Source organism: Stylophora pistillata, chromosome 5 (assembly GCF_964205215.1).
Source record: "Stylophora pistillata chromosome 5, jaStyPist1.2, whole genome shotgun sequence".
Taxonomy (NCBI): domain Eukaryota; kingdom Metazoa; phylum Cnidaria; class Anthozoa; order Scleractinia; family Pocilloporidae; genus Stylophora; species Stylophora pistillata.
Genome location: NC_142523.1, coordinates 23,448,877 through 23,467,713, shown reverse-complemented (window position 1 = coordinate 23,467,713; position 18,837 = coordinate 23,448,877). Strand labels below are relative to the sequence as shown.

Here is an 18,837-nt window from a genome sequence, read left to right as displayed (position 1 = left end):
TTAAAATGGTGTGAGCAGACCATGGTTGAGTCCAAGACTTTGAAGCTTTTTCCTTCCTCTCGACGGATTGCATGAAGCCATTGCTTCCTCGCGAGTTTTTCTTTGGGAAACTTGAAGTAGGATATTTATTAACCGTTTACGTCGCGATATCCCCTAGTAGTCCATGAAGGAACACAGCAGTGGCATGGCATTGTACACATTAACTTGAGCCTTAGCTATATTAGTAGTCGATTCTTTGAGAAATATAGCTTTTTGGATTAATAAATTAATAAATTGTGCCAGAAACTTTTTGACAAGCGCTCAAAAGTGCACAAATCCATGCCCGGATGGCCTCGTCCCTATGCACTAGTTTTAGTCTTCACTCGGCCGCCGCCATTATGGCAAAGGTGTATTTTTAGTCCAAAGATCATAGGTTAAATATCTATGTCACTTATTGTTTAACATCCTTTTATTGTCATAATTTTATTACTATGAGCAAATCAGAACCACGCGGAATTCTTTTTACAAAGTCGAGTTGTTTTTGTGAAAATATATCTGAACCACAGAAGGGATGTTGGGCTCGATGGTAACATGAGTCCCCTTTACGTGCTTTTTTTTTTCTTGCACGGGATCAAAGCAGGTAATTCCGAGCAGTGTTAGAGACATGTTATATTGTTATGCGTAAGGCCAATCCCTATATTTTCGTTTAGCGTCGAATACGTTTCTGATATTGATATAACTCACCTGTGGGGGAAGTGACCGGCGGAACATTCTGCGTAAAGGATAAAATAGAGATAGCCAATCAGAGGGTCAAAATAAAGGGAGATCATATAACAGTCTATAATAAATACTAGGTTTTTTCGCTAAAGAAAAAATTGAGTTGGCAATTAGTTTCATTGAGTCTTGCGATGAAGTTTTAAGAACACCGGAATTTAGAGCCGTTTTGTATCATAAAGCCCTCCTAACTGGTAATCGTTGCTTCTTCTTCTATTTCGGGATAATTCGTAGCGATTTTAAAATTCTATTCTTGTCACCGCTGGGAATGAACGAATATCGTCGAGAAATTTTCGAAATAAAGTTCCCAAAGCGGCGATTAAATGTTTCAATTTTTTATTCATTCTGTCTCTGCTACTCTCTAAGCACCAGAGTTTTCTCAATCTATCTCCTGGTTCCTTTTTCTTTGGTGTCGGAAAAGTCAATATTTCAAAGCTATCGATTATTTCGGAAAATTAGTTGTTCCCTGACAATGATAGCCATCATGTAAATAATTCTCCTTCTAGTGTTTGATCCTTTTTGGATAGGTAAAGAAACTTATAAGAAAGATTTAAAATTTCAGTCACGCTTGGAAAAATAAAAAATATGAACATGCCTAAACATGTGGAAAGGGTTTGATAGATTATGACAGTAATTGAGTAAATTCGTATGAACCCTTCGTTATGTATCAATGAGTTTTTCGGCTAATTGCTAATGAGATGAGCAATTGAGAACAGTTGTGAACATTTAGTCGAGTCCGCACATCTTCACCACCGAATTTTCGCAGTAAATACCCAATAAACCGATAGTGCTAACTTGGTAAGGATTTTCGTCAGTCGCAATTAAGTCATAATTAAAATCTGCAACAAAGCGAGTATATTCACAGGTAATACAGGTATGTGAGCACCTTCTTGACCTTTTGGCTCCACGAAATATTTTTGGCTCGTTCTTAGCTAGCTGCGATAAACCACTTGTTTTGAACAGAACAGTACCTTTCGATGTGAATGGCTCGTGCGTGCCAAATAAGTCACAAGAATATTACTCGCATGATATATTCTGCTGATTTTAGCGGTGAAGATGTAGTTGTTTTAAGTACTGTTCACAACGGTCTTTAATAATTGTTCTTGTCATGATAATTAGCATTTTGGGACAAACGCACTAGTTCTGCCGAACAGTTTTCACGTATTCACTCTATTGTTTAAAATCCTTCTATGGTATTTAGATGAAAAGATTCACGCCCCAGCGCGAGTTACTGTGTAATATTCTCTACACTATATTCTTAACGAGAGCTTCACAGCTTGACCTTACAAGTTTTACGACTCCACGATCTTTTAAATTTACACAAGATATAGAATTACGTGAGAATGACGACCTCTGCGTCTGGTCCGTAAGATCTTATTCAGTTAAATAAAAATTTGATGAAGTATTCAGCCAAGTTGAAACAACCAAACTCCCTTGGATTAGGCCTGAAGCTTCAAAGGAGATACTGCACTTCCTAAACAACTTCTTCAAAAAGTTTTTTAGACGAGAAAATTGAAAGGTTCTTTTCTATTCTTATTATTTTTTTATCATCGCTATAGATATTTACATCACCATCTAAAAAGAGTTGAGTGTTATGAATTAAGACATTCGATTATAAGACGTTTACTGTTCCGAAAACATAAGCAGTCAGCGATGTCAGATTTTTGTTTCTGGAAAAACAAATTTTGGAGGTAAACATAGACGACTTTAACAGGCACCAATTTAGCGATCAGTAATCACATGTAGTCGTGTCCCGATCGTGCTCGTAAAATGCTAGAAAGGTGCTCACTGAAATGCTAAAAAATTACTGAAAAATTGCTAAAAAAATCCAAAAAGTTGCTCTCTAAAGATCTTGATATCTTTATATTAACGTTATTAAAAGCTATATTTTTCGTTATTCACAATAATAAACCTAGTTGCTCGCAGTCAAAAATTTCATTTTTCACTTTGATTTGTTCATTTTTCATTTAGACAAAAATGCCAATTCGAAGATTTTGAATCTTAGTCAGAATTAAATCAAAAGTCATTCATATATATTTTTTAATTTTCATTTCTCAATTTCAAATTTCTTTCTTCATTTTATACATTTACTTAGTGAAAAATACAAAATCGGTAATTCTGAATCTGAAACAGAATTGAATCCAGAGCAAATTTCCTTCTTTGAAAAAAGAGCAAGAGATGTCTTGTTTCATTTGTTTTTCTTATTTCCTTCTGTGACTGTTTTACTGCTGGTGGCTTCAGAAAATGCGTGCATTTTATTCATTCAGTTGAGAAGAACTTTTGAAAATTATTTTTATCATCGGCACATGCCTTCTACATTACTTCATTTCCAAGATCTCTACTTATTTCTAGGTCACTACTACCGTTTGAAATCAACAAAAACAACAACAATTTTATTCACCCTTATCTTGAGAAGATTAAATAAACGCCAAATAAGAAAATATAAACTAAGAGAGTGTTAGCTTCCTAAAATAACAAAAGGTTTACAAGGCTAGAAAGCCAAATTACATAGAATGAATTACATTATTAGGGTCGGGACACACACACATGCACACACACAAACATGTACACACACACACATATAATTTAACTATAAATGATGATGAAAAAACTAAATTTACAAGTCATTGAATAAATATTATAGGTATGTATATATTAAAAATGAAATCCTGAACAATTATGATAAAATAAAAAAGCGTAGAGCAACAAATAAATCGCAGGTCTGGAATAGCTAGGAAGAAACTGACTACTCTGGGGAAAATATCAAAATATCATTCCTACCAAAGTAGGAAGGTAATAACTTGTTATGAAATTTATGCATAAAAGGTGCAATATGAATTGCAACAAGATCAGAGAGCTTCATAATTGCCAACAATCTAACCAGCGGAGTTGAATGTTCATCAAATAAGGAAAAAGTCATGATTCGCACTGCTTTTTTCTATAAAATGTATAAAGGCTGAAGTGTAGTTGAATATGCATTACCCCAGATAATTATACCATAATCTGAAATGGATAGATTGAAGAGTAGTAGAGATTAGTAAGAATATCAATATTAACAAAATGGCGAAGCTTAGACAAGATCCCTACACTTCTTTTGATTTTCTTTACAATACAAGAGATTTGAGGTTTCCAGGATAAATTTATATCAATTAAAATTCCTAAGTATTTAATACAAGAATCCTATTGCAACTGTTTCCCATTTAAAGTTAAGGTGAAGTTGAATGTTGCTTTCCTTTGAGGAGGATGAAAGGTTTTTATTTATGATTTATCATATTGCGAGGTAGTCCTGAGATAATCCGAGAGTTCTGACTGGTTCCCACTTGGTCCGTATGTTACCATACAGACCTTCTCCCGTCATAAGCTATGTAGTTTTGGTCACATAAGCCAGCTAATTCAAAATAAACAAGTTTGGTCCTAGTGCCATTGAAAAAATATACTACTAATCTTGCATGCAGCCCTCGCTTTCTCCAGCCGTACTGGAGAACCACGACTGGCCCTCAGTCATTCTAGTCAGTCATCGTCTTCGTAAAAATTTCCCTGTCACTGCCATTAACTCTGGTCAATATCCCTCGGTAAGGCCCTCACACTCGGTTAGAAGGAGGTTAATATTAATGAAATGGTATTTAAAATCATGCAAAAGTATTATTGTACATCTGCAATAAGAGGGTATTCATAAGGTGATGGCTTTTACGGCCAACATTTAAAATGTTTTGCCAATTCACGGCCAATAGCTATTTCTTTATGTTCCTTCTAATAAAAAAAACTTTTACGGTAAGTAAACATCCAAATTCAGATAAAAACTAATGCATGTATTGTCAATTTTATTCCCCACTCTGTGTGGCGAGGGGCGGCATGAAGGACATGACAAATATGAGGTCTCCTTCTCTCTTTCTCTCTCTCTCCCTCTCTCCCTCCCCCTCCCCTCCCTCTCTCTTTCTCTCTATCCTCCTCTCCCCTTCCCTCCCTGTCTCTCTTTCTCTCTCTCCCCCTCTCCCCTCCCGTCCCTGTCTCTCTTTCTCTCTCTCTCTCTCTCTCTCTCTCTCTCTCTCTCTCTCTCTCTCTCTCTCTCTCTCTCTCTCTCTCCCTCTCTCTCACTATTTTCTCTGTAGGAATATCATTAACAACACCCTTTAGCCTAGTTTTAATCTGAAAAAGAAGTACCTGCATGAGGAGACTTTGAAATGTTCCAAAGGAAAGAAATAAATCAGAATAATTTCCAAGAATGCATATAACATCTCTATTTTTTATCATAATCGAAAAGAGGAGAGCCAAATTATCGAGCATTCTTTTTTATACGCTCCTTTTTGTGCATTGCATGATGATGTCAGAGGTACCCAAATCGAATTTAACACCAACTTCTTTCGTTATTTTAATCCATTGTACCATGCGTTATCTCTTGTAATCAAATAAAACATCAATGCGACTTCCAAGATTGAGGAAACTAATAATACTCGGCAGCTGTTACTATGCTTTGATTCTAGTGAGAAAGGAAGCCATTTAGCTGCAAAGCTTCCAGGTAATGGTACAAGGGAAATTATTAAACAGCATATCAAACTTATTTTACGTCGGTGGAAAAAGCAGAAGATTAATTCACTCTGATTCATGGTACTAGTTGGGAAAAACCAGGTTGAAAGAATTGTGGTGGACTATGTTGACCTAGATTACGTGAGGCTTCTGTCAGTTTAGCCAGGAGATGAATTCTTGATCGAGCTCAACTAGATCTGGAATCATGTCGTTACAGCAATGTAAATATTTCAGCTAAATTAGAAAGTTACAGCTGTGTTTGTTTCTTTATCGAGCCTCAATCCTTGACTATTTTCTCCCGCATTTACGTTGAAAAGGTCTATCATTCTGACTGAATTTTCCACCTCATGACTCCAATCAATAGTTCTTTATTTAATTTTGCCAAAACTTTAGCTCCACGAGCATCACCCCAATAAGAGATCATTAGTTAGGGTCTAACTTGTCCAACTAGTTAGGGTATCTTTCCGGAAAAATTGTTATCACCCTTCTAGGAACAAGAGGGTTGCAGCAGCAACTTGAGGGGGTGCATACGACTCTTACATAACAGGTTTCCTCTGTTGGGATGCTCCATCTTCCGATTGGATAGGTGCCTACTTCAAATTCGATTGGGCAATAATAAATCAATCTTGGCGCGGATGGGTCGCAGAGATCAACTTTTCCTTCCAGAATACCTGCACAAAGCTTGTCCTTGAATGTTTCGAAGATCAAAAATGGATCAATGTTTGGATATAATTTAGAAACGCCAATAGCATTAGTTTGGTCGTAATGTTTTTCAAGGATGTGCCTCCAGGATGTGTTTCCTAAATATGGCCACTCTCTCTCTCTGCATGAGTAAGAAGTAGTAGGAGACGTTAATTTCCCACACACGAGATTACTGTGTGATGGATGTCCTCCCCTGGGATGGGATGGGTGGGTTTATTGGGGCCGCTGTAATCGGCGCAAGCTGTTGCGGTGTCCCTGCCGGTTGGCGAAGCTAAATAAGATAAAATAAGACAAAATAAAATAAAATAAAATAAAACGAAACAAAGGTACATTCATGGCAAAAATAAAACAAATATCATCAAACAGAGCTCAACTTAACCGCTAGTGTGGAGGGGATAAAATGACAACGTTTTCTGTCTGTAGAGCACAACCCACCCCGTAATTAAAACCCCGAGAATGAGGTAAAAACACAACGTTTTCTATCTGTAAATCACAACCAACCACGAAATAGTCCCTTTTACAGTTGTGCGCTTGGTGGCCAAGCCTTTGAACAGGAGTGAGGCTAAGGGTGTCCCTGTTGTGATAGAGACCTGTATCTAGTTAGCATGATAACAAAGAAATTTGCATTTGAAAAGCAGCAACATCTCTATCATAACAAGGTCACCCTAAACCTCACTCCTGTTCAAAGGCCTAGCCACCAAGCCCACAACTGTAGAAAAGACTATTGAAACCACGAGGATGGCCCTAGTTCGGGATACTTTGTGCGCCGTGTTTAGTGTTTATTATCCGGGAACCCGAATAATGCAAAGAATAGCACTACGGTAGTAATTTTTACCACTATTTTAAGGGCGAAATTAGAAAAAAGGGTATTATTACTCAGAGCACAATTAAACCACTACTTTGGAAGAGTTATATTGACGACGCTTTCAATATGACAGAACCAAATACCAGATAGGAGAATTTGTAAGACGGGAAAATTACAAATGTACATTGTACCACGATACAATCACAACCCATGGCTGAAATATCAGACTCAGAAATTATGCTCTTGAAAATAAAAGTGTAAAAATGTGAGAGGTTTAACAAGGAATTGACCCTTAACGTCTGGATACACATTACATAGAGACGAAGACATTCGAATACTTGAATTTATATTGGTGTCATTTCCCAGGTACAAAGCATGGTACGAAGAGAAGCGCTACGCATCTACGCGAAAATTTGGCACAATCCATGTTGAATAAAATAGAGGATACCAAGATGAAATGTTGGAGAATGAATCCTGTATTTTGATTTTACTAGGAGAAAAAGGTCGCTCAAAAACTTAGTTAGGATTAATCTTTCGATCGATTGTAAACGTTTCCCGCCTGATGGTCACTCAAGTGCCGGGAGGGGCTTTCTGTTTGACCTCCTTCCGAAATGTCGTGTAGCATGGCCTCTGCTAAATCACTGCCGGTTTTTTTTTTTTTCGCAAAAACCCTAACTGAGCTGTCTTATGTTCATTTCATGCTTTTAGAATTGATCTAGTATATGTAATATGGCGGCTGTCCATTCCTGCAGGATGACCTCTTTTTGATAACTTCGCTACCGCGAACACGAAATGAAAATAACAAAAATACGTAGCGAATACTACACACACGGTAGGTCTTCCTCAACTCACGGACAAACAGACACTTTCGCTGTGCAAGTTAACAATTAATTAGCGATTTTCCTCGTCGGTCTCAATATCTAAGAGATACTCAATCTGAAAGTGTCACTTTTTTACTAGAATAAACTAAAGTATATAGCCCAAAAAGAATCAAAAGTTTTTTTTAACAAAATAGTACTAGGAGTTTCAATGTGAAGGTAAGTGCTGGTGTTGATCTAGAAGTGGAAGCGCAACTGTAGGTAATGTGAAAGTATAAACCTTTAAGCCTGTGTTCCTCGAAATTGTTGGCCACTTCAACCTGTGGAAGTCTTACCTTCCAATTATTTCGGTTCTGCGCTAAACGAGACAGAACAAGGCGCAGAAGAGACTTAAGACTTTTTCCCCCAACATTTTAGGCAAATGTTAAATAGTTTTTAGTGTCTATTAGCGCACGACATGCTTCACATACATTTATGCTATTTCCTCTGAAAATTCAAACTTCTAGATTTACTTTAAAAATGTCAACTTCTACGTTATGTTTGCTAAGAGAAATCCCCTTTGCATTTAACACAATGTAAAAGAAATAAAGGTCAAGCAGACTAAAAAATAGTTGATCACACGACACGTACACGCTAGGAAAATTCCTCCACTAAAGACCAAATTAGTTTTTGGATTATGTTTACATTTCTCGTAAAATTATATCTGATAACAAGCTTGAGAGAAGTATTTTGTATAAATTCTGCGAAAATTTTTGACTGCGGGGCGTTTGGCCATTTAATACCGTGCGTGGCTAAAATTTGTATAATCTTTGTGTTCATGCAACATTAATGTAAAATTAACAAGCTTTTGTAAATTATTTTTCACATATTCCCATGGTCTTTAAAAGCTGAATTATTCGTTTAATCTAACTCAAATTGCAGTAGGTCTAATGCACACACACAAAAAAAACTACAGATTGTATAAAATTACGTTAAGCTTGATTTCATAATTTTTTCCAATTTTGGCTACATTGACATACCTGAAATAAATGTCGAAACTTGATTATTAATAGTAGTTTTAGCTCAGATCATCGTAAAAAGTTAACGACAGACGTAAAAGAAGCGGGATTGTCAACGTCATTGCATCTGTAACCCTAAAATAAGAAGAAAAACAGGTGGAAAATTTTGCAAAGTATTTATCTAACTCTGAGTTAAAACAGTGCAGAATTTCATAAAGCTGATTTGATATAAACTCACTTGAAGGGAAAGAAACGTTTGATAAGAAACTTATAATAAAGAATTAAAGCTTCAGTCTTGCTTCGACAAATGTCTTGCCTGAACATGTCGAAAGATCCCTTCATAAATAACTTAAGGACTTTAAGCTTAAGAAGTTTTAAGTATCCGTGCTATATTCTTAACCTTGTGTTTTTATCTGCACGAGTTAAGGCCATAAAACCTTCAAACATGTCTTGTCTGTGTAATAAAATCTTTATTATATAAATCAAAACTATTGTTTTTCAACTAAAATTTACCTTGGAATACGTGAATTTGCCAAATGCAGAGCTCTTCCCCTATGATTTCGTTCTAACACCAACGACTGAAAGCGCAGCTGGCAGTGAATGGCAAGTAAGTATTAAATCTTTGACTTTGCACGAGAACTATCTAACAAATAATGGAACTCATAGTGGGAGTTAATGGAACGTTGATTAAAAGTGAATTTGCGTAATTGCTTTTTGTTGCATCTGATTAGTATTTTAGGTCTGAGCGTGATTATTAATCTATTTTCAGTCCAGGAAGTAGATATATTTTCAATTAAGTGTGTTTGTGTCACCATGAATCTGTCATATGTCACCATGAATCTTTGCAAAGTTCGGTATGGAGATTATAGTCCTGTGGCACGTTTGGAAGTTTTACGAACATCAAAAGTGAGAACCGTGTCGTTAGTCCCAATGTCCTCCTAAACAGGTAATCGCGTTTTTCCTTTTATTTCGCGATAATTCGAAGTGATTTTAAAAATTATCTTCTTTTCTCTAAAATTAAGCGCATATCGTAGAGAATTAGTTATTTAAATCTGCTTATTTATTCTGTCTCATTCTAACTCTCTGAGATACCAGAATCTCCTCGATCCATTTTCTGTTGGTTTGGTGTTGGAAAAGTCATTATGTCTCAAGACGATCGATTATTTTGGAAAATTCGTTGTTCCCTAACAATGGTAGCCATAATATGGATTATGTCCTCTCACCCCCACAATTTTGAGCCCCCTAACCCTCCAAGAGGACTTCATCTAATCTCGTACCCAGATCCCACCGTGTAACTGTAACTAAAACGTAGGCTTGGCCATGGAAGGTCTGGGCACGGGATTAGACCTCATCATAATAGCATAGAGGTAATTTGTTTGCGCATGTTCAGAAAGTTTTTGTTTGAAGCGAGTAACCTCTGCTATGCGCCTGTGTTAGTTTTCCGCGAAAGAATTGGAGGAGGAAAATGCGTCGGCAAACAACATTGGAACGAGTACTTGAGACAAATTTTCTTGTCATCTTTTCCTCTGTAACTTGGATGGAAGTGTCATAGTCTTAATATGGTTGAGTGATGTGCGAAAGGAAGTCACAATCAATTGATTTTCCAAAAGGAAAAGGGTATACAAACGAGTTCAATTCCAGTCCTCTTTGATGATTGATGGTGCAATCGATGCTACTATTACAGTTAAATTAATCATTTATTTTCCCCAATAAAAATTAAAGTGATTTCATCTATCCTTCTAACTTCCCAAAAACATCAGATACACCTTTGCAACCTTATCTTTCAACCTATTAAATTACAGGAGTTTTCTGGCAATTTTATGGTCGAAAAAGACTCTTGTTATAAACCAAACAAGAAAGAACCTGTACGGCTAATAGTATCATTGAGGACTAAAACCAAAATATTTCCCAAAGCCTGCATCCCTTGGGAAGAAGACTGAATGAAGTCAGATTAAAATAATGTGGACAGCTTTGTTGACCTCTTCATGAAAATGGATGATATGCACTTATTAGATTTTAGAGAAATTAGACTGACGTCAATGGGAGACTTTGACACTGCACATTAAGAGGTAATGGGCACCAACTTGGCTGCTATTTAAAGAAATTTATAGACATTTGCCAGGGGGTTTGGCTGTGTCAATTTTACAGCAGACAAATCATTTATGAATCACTCAGGAATTTTATTAGTTCTCATCCTGGAAGCTCAAATACTCTTAAGGAATATGAAAATATTTCAACTGATCTCTCCTTACATTTATTTTCAATAAAATCTGGACAAAACTTTTGAAAACTTTATTGGTAATTTTACAATTACAAATAAAGCAGACATAACCCCCATATAGCATATCATGAGTCCAAGCCAGCTGTGTGCAGAGAACGAAATATTGATAATTTATACCAGTAGTAGGCTTCTGGTAATAACGAAAAACTCTTGAATAACAGCTTGCCACAATAAATGTCACAGCTAAAAATTCTGTCTATAGTACCAATTGCTATCGACAGAATTGAACCACTTCACATTGCCTCACAAGGAAGAGAACATAACAGTAAATTCCTATCCTCAGTCTCAAGAAATAAGAATTTCAAGATCAAGACACATACAGCAATGAAATATAACTCAATTGGTTTAAAATTCTTAGTGCACTTTGACTCAAAACTCAGTTCGCAAGGCAAAAGCATTCTTCTGAAATAAACAGGACAGAGTACAGCTGACGCCCTTCGTTTCGAATGACACATGAACAGGAAGAAAACGGCATCAGTTTTGCTTAACTGCAGAATATCCTGCCAATCCGGAACACATCTAGAATCTGTGGCTACGCGGTTACGGAGCTACACAGCTACGTAGGTTAGGGCTAAGCTACGGAGCTACACAGTTACGCAGCTTAGTGGCCTGGCGACCTTAGAGCGCTCTACCCACATGATTACCACCTAAGTGAACCAATAACTACATGATGCTTTCAATTGAACCAATAAACTTTAATGTAATGCATTTTCTTTCAGTACCTCCAAATCTGCTTTCTTTAAATTTCAAACTCTTTCTGCAAATAAACAGTTCTTGCAACTCGGGGCATCATACCGAAAAACTGTCTCATATCATCTACAATAGTTACAATTAACACAACTCAAATTTCAACGTGTTCATATTTGCTCTTACACTGCTGGAACCGATTCGATAATATTCTTAGATATTTTCAGGACGCGCATTCGTCTAATTATTAAAATTTGTAAATTCTTTTAAACATTTAAGAATCAATATTAGCGAGAAAAATACACAACGTTTCGATGACTCCATGTCATCGTTCTCAAGTGAGATTAGTATAAAATTGAATAGTTAATTTATACCGTACGAAGGTGACAAACGCAAAAAGTTAAAAAAATTTTTTGAAAAAATTTAAATAAATAATTGCGCGTGTTGAGTTCATAAATGTAAACTATTAAATAAATAGTTTCGCGCGTATGGAATCCGATTGTTTGTTTAAAGAGGGCTTCATTTTCTTTATGAAAAGCATTTCATGAACTAAACAGTCCAGTTTCCCGGTGCACTTTTAAGTACGTTGAAATGCTTCGTCAGGTCGCCGATACTACACACGACCTCAGCATTACAAAGCCTGAACTGGTTCAACTTCTAGAAGTTGCAACTATGAATCAACTATTCCAATTTGATGGCAATCTTTACGAGCAGATCGACCGTGTGGCCATGGGTTCTCCATTGGACCCACTTATGGCAAACGCATTTCTCTGTTCTATCGAAGACAACAAGCTCCATGAATTTTACAGAAGGTACGTGGATGACACGTTTGCTATTGTCACAAGTGGTCGGTATGGAAGTGCTCAAGAAAGGCTGTAAACTAGAAACTAGTGTTTATCGGAAACCAACAAACACAGGCCTATTGCTTTATCACCAGAGCCACGTCGATAAAAGGTACAAGAAATCACTACTTAAGACCACGTTGAATCGTGCATTCCGCCTGTCGTCCACATGGGAGTCCTTCAAATCTGAATGTGATCATCTAAAGATGATGTTTACAAACCTCAAGTATCCCGACCACCTCATCAATTCCACCATCTCTCACAGTGTCACCTCAGTCAGGTCGGAAAACCCTGAGGTGGAAGCTCAATTATCCATCAACGAAAATACTGTTCACCGAGCGGTTTTGCCTTTTAAAGATCAAAAGTCAGCTGACGCAGTGAAAAGGAAACTATCAGATATAAGCAACAAAATCGATCACACCCTTCATCCCGTGTTCAAGAGTCGCAAAATCTGTGAAGATCTCAGAGTACGTGAGCCTAAACCTCCTATAGTTAGCAAACAATACGTTGTATATAATTATAAATGTGATCTGTGTGATGCAGAGTACGTCGGGGACATCAGCCGGCATTTACATCAACGTATTAATGAGCACCGTAATTCGGCCATCGGCAAACATCTAAAGAAAGACCACGGCCTACAAACCATCGGCGACCTGACCAAGCATTTCAATCAATCAATCAATCAATCAATCAATCAATCCTCTATTTAAACACTTGACACCTGGGAGTACAGAAGTTCTCGTTAAAACGTGTACGTGTATGTACAATTAGAAATAAAACATAATTTCTGTAAGAATACAAATAATAAGTAGATCTATTAAATAACTAAAAACAGGATCGAAGATCATAGACAAGAGCTATCAACAAAAAGCTACAATATTAACAATAACGATATTTACAATCACTACCGCTAAGCCATGTGGGCTTTAAGAGAACGCTTGAATGAAACAGTATCTTGAGATTCTCTGAGTTTAGGGGGTAGCACATTCCAAAGTTTACTAGCTAAAAATGAAAAAGACCGATGTAAAAACTCAAGATTAAAAGGAGGTAAATCTAGCCTTGTACTGAGCCCGCGTAAACTATACGGTACATTTCTAAAATTAAAAAAATCACTTATATAAGGAGCCCCCTTATCATACAAGCACTTATATAACATAACTAACGATTGGAATTGCCTACGATTCTCCAAGGACTTAATGTCGGCCAACTTGAGGAGGAAGTCGTATGACACAGACTTCGAGAAGCCTAATATAGTTCTTAATATAAAGTAGTTAGTTGTCTCTATTTTAGTAGTCTCCGCGTTACCTACTCCCAGTAAAAGGGGACTGCAGTACTCAAGATGAGGGATAACATAGGCCTTACATAAACGAACTATCACGTCCTTTGAAATAAACTTACGTATTCTCCGTAAAGCCGAAGCCTTTGCGCATCCCTTATTCAGCTGTTGCTTTATGTGCGCTTTAAATGTTAATTTGCTATCTAGGACCAGCCCAAGGATTTTGAGTGTGTCCTTTGTATGGACATTAGAATCATTAAGATGGAAATCATACTGGTATGAATACGGGCCAATAGCGATAGCTTGCGTTTTGGCGGCATTAATCTGTAAAAAATTCATTGAGAACCATCTCGATAGAACGCTCAGATCAGAGTTAATTATATACTGCGAGACTGTTGGTGAGACATCAGAGGCGTAATGAATAGTGTCGTCAGCGTATAGCCTCAAGGACGTATTAGTAATAAAATAATTAAGATCATTAACATACAAATTAAATAAGAGTGGACCCAACAGGGACCCCTGTGGTACACCAGTTTTAACGGTTCTCCACGAAGAATATACACCATCAAGTTTGACTCTCTGTCTCCGTCCAGTAAGGTAAGCGGTCATAATTTCCAGCGCATCATGCGTAAAACCATATGCCTTTAATTTAGCTACGAGAAGCGGGTGACAAACAGAGTCAAAAGCTTTACTATAGTCGATAGCCACCGCTGCAACAGCTTCTCTTCTGTCAAGACAGGCTCTCCAATCCTCAGTCAATTTCAATATGGCCGTACAACACGAGTGGCCCTTGAGAAAGCCAGACAGATTCGGTGAGAGTCGCCAATAAAAGGCTTCATAGATTTGATCGAACAATACCTTCTCATATAATTTCGATAAGGAGGTCAGAACAGAAACTGGACGATAGCAGGTCTTATCCGTCATACTTTCCTTCTTGAAAACAGGAACAACGTCACTGCTTTTCCAAACTATTGGCCATTGACGATTGGTAATAAAATAATTGATTAAACGGGTAACCGGCTCGGCAATAACAGGTGAGGATAAACGAAGTAGCCTCTGAGATATTTTATCGCAACCAACAGCCTTGCGAAGGTCAAGAGTATCCAAAATGTTCCTTATGCAGCCCACATCAACTGGGACGAGGTCAAAAACATCATCACAAGTTTTCTCAGCAATGACTTTAACACTAGGATGATCAACAAACTCAACCATTTCCTTACTGTCACCATCACTCCTGGACACCTCGCAAAAGTAGTTGTTGAACATTTCAGCCACCATTAATGAATCAGTAATTACACGCTCATTCTCAATCAGAATTATCTTTGATTGCTTCTTTTCTTTGCTTGGCAACAAAAGTCTCAACTTATTCCAACACTCACCATGATGTTTAGTGTTTGACGATGCCTCCATGCAGAACGCCTTGAACCCTTTTCGTTTCAGGGATGTGACCTTGTTTCTCTGTTTCTTGAATTCCTCCCAAGAGGTTGTTGTTGGGCTCTTTGCATGTTTCTTAAACAGTCGATTACGACGCGAGATTTCCAGTTGAATTAATGGAGTTATCCATGGCAACTGATCACCTCTGACCCGTTTTTTCTTTATTGGTGCGTGTTTGTCCAACACTTCAGTGTACAATTGAGCCCAATGGTGCCATAGATCATCAACGTCGTCATAAATGTAAGCAGAACTCCAGGGAACAGTTTTTAGGTCATTTAAAAATTTTTCTATTAATATCAAATTGTCGCATACTTCTGTATTCAATTTCACGTGCCTTAGCCCTTGGTAATTTATTCTTTCGCACTGCATAGATAAGATCGTGATCACTGAGACCCATATGCAAATTACCACAGGTTGCATATCGTTCCGGATGGTTAGCATTTCATCGTACTTAAAAAGTTCACCGGGAAACTGGACTGGTTAGTTCATGAAATGCTTTTCATAAAGAAGATGAAGCCCTCTTTGAACAAACAATCGGATTCCATACGCGCGAAACTATTTATTTAATAGTTTACATTTATGAACTCAACACGCGCAATTATTTAATATTTGAATTTTTAAAAAAAAAAATTTTAACTTTTTACGTTTGTCACCTTCGTACGGTATAAATTAACTATTCAATTTTATTCTCTTCTCACTTGAGAATGATGACATGGAGTCATCGAAACGTTGTGTGTTTTTCTCGCTAATATTTACTCTTAAATGTCTAACAAAATCTAATGTCATTCAAATTTTTTTAATGTCATTTAAAAACACCTTCCACAAATCTTCTCCTCTGTTGATGTATCGCCATTTGAACTCAGCTAGGTACAATGAATAGTGTTCTTTTTTACGGCCGTGCGTCGGAAGCTTCGCTTTCATTTGCCGCCAATGGCCTTCTATCTTCTTGGTATGGAAACCCTCCTCGTTAACGAACTCCACGAAGTGCTTTTCTTTCTTATGGATGTATCAGACACAATTGTTGTTCCTGGTTCAATCCATTCTTTCATTACATTGAGCAAATTTTCCTCTTTCCTGTCCTCTATGGTTGCAATAAAACATTTGCGGGAATCTTCCTCGATGCCACCAAAATCCCACTAACCCTCCACTACATGGCCACGATGGTATTTTCTCTTTCCAATTTTGCTTTCATCAATCTGTACCACCTTCCCTGGACCACCAATTTTCTCCCTTCTATCGAACAACGCCACCTCACATACTTCGTGGCAAAACATGTCCCAGTCAACTGCTGTGTGCGAGCCAAGTCCAAGCTGCTGCTTAATTTGCCACTGCTCTAAGTCCTGGCACCACCAGTACGTAAATTTTAAAACCTCTTCAATTGTCAAGTTCGAATTTTCAAACCAACTTCCCTCTCTAATGCTCCTCTCACATCTATGCCGCTTACTATTCATTTGCCTTCTACATTCCCAGATGTAGCCATCGGATCTATCTCCCCGCTGAACCCAATTCATTTCTGATCCACACATGGTACAAATTCTACTCGACGCAATCAGCCCTTCTTCCTTTAGCCATGACAGCGTAAACTCTCTGTCCCACAGGTAATTTCTTAGCAGATTTTCATACGATGTGAAGTTCTCTTTCTTCTATTTTCTTTGATAACTTGCTTGAGTACTGCCGCACTGAGTGCTTTGATCTTTTAAATGAGCTTTCGAACAACCAGTTTGCACTCCAAATGTCTTACGACATACAACAGTATACATTTTCCAACACAGCATAAGCGACTGGAGAGCAAACAACTAATTATCTTAACCTTACCTTGCGTGTATTATTACCCCTCAATGAGCTTCATTAAAACAATTCAAATAAAGACACTATAGAAACGCTAATTTCTTCAATTTTCCCACCTCTTTTATAAGTGTTCAAAATCTTTATTCCTGCCGCTCCTTACACCAAACTACAAACAATACCTTTCAAATCTCTCTAAGTTTTCCAGAACGCAGCTTCCACAATTAAACCAGAAACACCTTCATTAATAGTATTCTTAGAAAGAAAAAGCAAAAACTATTCCCACACATAACAACAGCCTACATTTTCCAACACAGCATAAACGACTGGAGAGCAAACAAGTAATTGTCTTAACCTTACCCTGTGTGTATTATTAATAATAAATACTAAATAATAAATAATAATAAATAATAAATAATAAATAATAAATTTAAATTTAAACTCAAACTCAGAGTTCACTGAAGCAGTAAATGCCCTTGAGCAATCAGGCCTCGGAAAGTTTCGAACCGTCCAAGTACGATCTGCACCACATCCATTTCAAGTGTTCATCAAGGAAAAACAGGAGAATGTAAACTGGCCTTCAGATTTATGCAGCCAAAACGACTACAGATCTAAGTACAATCAGAATGCCAGCAAATGTATATCTATTGCTATCAAGCGTGCATTGATTGATGCAGACTTTATTCCACAAGAAATGCTCCCAGATGTTTATATATGTAACACTTTCACATTTAATAGAACAATTAATATTGCATGGAACACATTATTTGTGTAAAAGAGGATTTGATGCGGATTAGCATTTTGTTATTTGATAGTTTCAATATTTTTATAAATTAATGGTTTTCAATACATTGTTAAACAGTTACATTCATGATCATTTCATAATGAATACAACTCCAAAACACATCTATAATCTGTGGCTACGCGGCTACGGAGCTACGCATCTACGCAGCTATGTGCCTAAAAAGGTTATGCTTAGGGTTAAGGTTAGGGTTATCATTAGGGTGAAGGTTAGGTTACGTACCCCGTAACTACGTAGCCACTTAGCTACGTAGCTCCGTACCCTTGTATCTCCGTAGCCACGTAGCTAGGTAGCCTTGTATCTCCGTAGCTATGTAGCTCCGTAGCCATGTAGCTCCGTAGCCACGTAGCCACAAAGTTATGTAGCTCCGTAGCCACGTAGCTATGTTGCTCCGTAGCCACGTAGGTATGTAGCCTTGTGCCGAATTTATATCCTCACCCGTGTACCTCATAAGCCTTGTGGCCACGTAGCCACTATTTTAAGAGGTACAGCTTCGAGTGGCAGGGTATTCTGCAGGGTATTCTTAGCTCATGAGATAATCCAGTTGAAAACCCACAGAAGCGCGTTAAAAACATTAGACTGGCGCCCAACGCGCCAAACTAATTCCACTCGCGCATGCGAAGACTTAAATGCATCTCTTGATGAGCATCATAAGAATTGTATAGTAGACAGTAAGGAGAATTAACAATGAGATCTTTTTACTGTTTTTCAAACATGAAATGAAAACTCAAAAGAAAAAAATCTATTTCCAATCTTCTGCTCATGGATCCTCCTGAGCACGTAGTATCTGACCTCACTCGTCTAGTCAGCTTTACCTCAAGAATAGATGGCATTATTGTTGCTATTATCATTGCCGTTGCTTTCAACTCTGCTGTATGTATCCATGAGCAGAACTTGGCACCGTCGTACATTTGTGATTTGCTTACATCTTACACCCTATAGCTTGAAAACATATGGCGCAAGATCCTTCTCTGTAGCAGCACCATCATTATGGAATGCTTTGCCATGTAAAATTAGAAATGCTCAGTCTGTGTCTGTTTTTAAAATTAGATTAAAAACTGTTCTTTTTAGAAAAGCCTTTTATAATTAATATTAGCTGTCTTAAGTGTTAATGTTAAAGTTTTTGTAGG

The 18,837-nt window shown here is 37.4% G+C and overlaps 1 long non-coding RNA gene and 1 pseudogene across 1 annotated transcript; both read right to left on the bottom strand.

Annotated features, from left to right (window-relative positions):
• Nucleotides 1–5,109: 5,109 nt before the first annotated feature.
• LOC148730903 (uncharacterized) lies at nt 5,110–9,292 on the bottom strand. The gene is made up of 3 exons (XR_016000918.1): nt 9,114–9,292; nt 8,622–8,735; nt 5,110–6,250 (listed from the first exon to the last, which is right to left on the bottom strand). It is a non-coding gene; the product is annotated as an uncharacterized LOC148730903 (long non-coding RNA).
• Nucleotides 9,293–15,906: 6,614 nt separating this feature from the next.
• Nucleotides 15,907–16,880, bottom strand: LOC148730902 (uncharacterized; annotated as a pseudogene).
• Nucleotides 16,881–18,837: the final 1,957 nt, after the last annotated feature.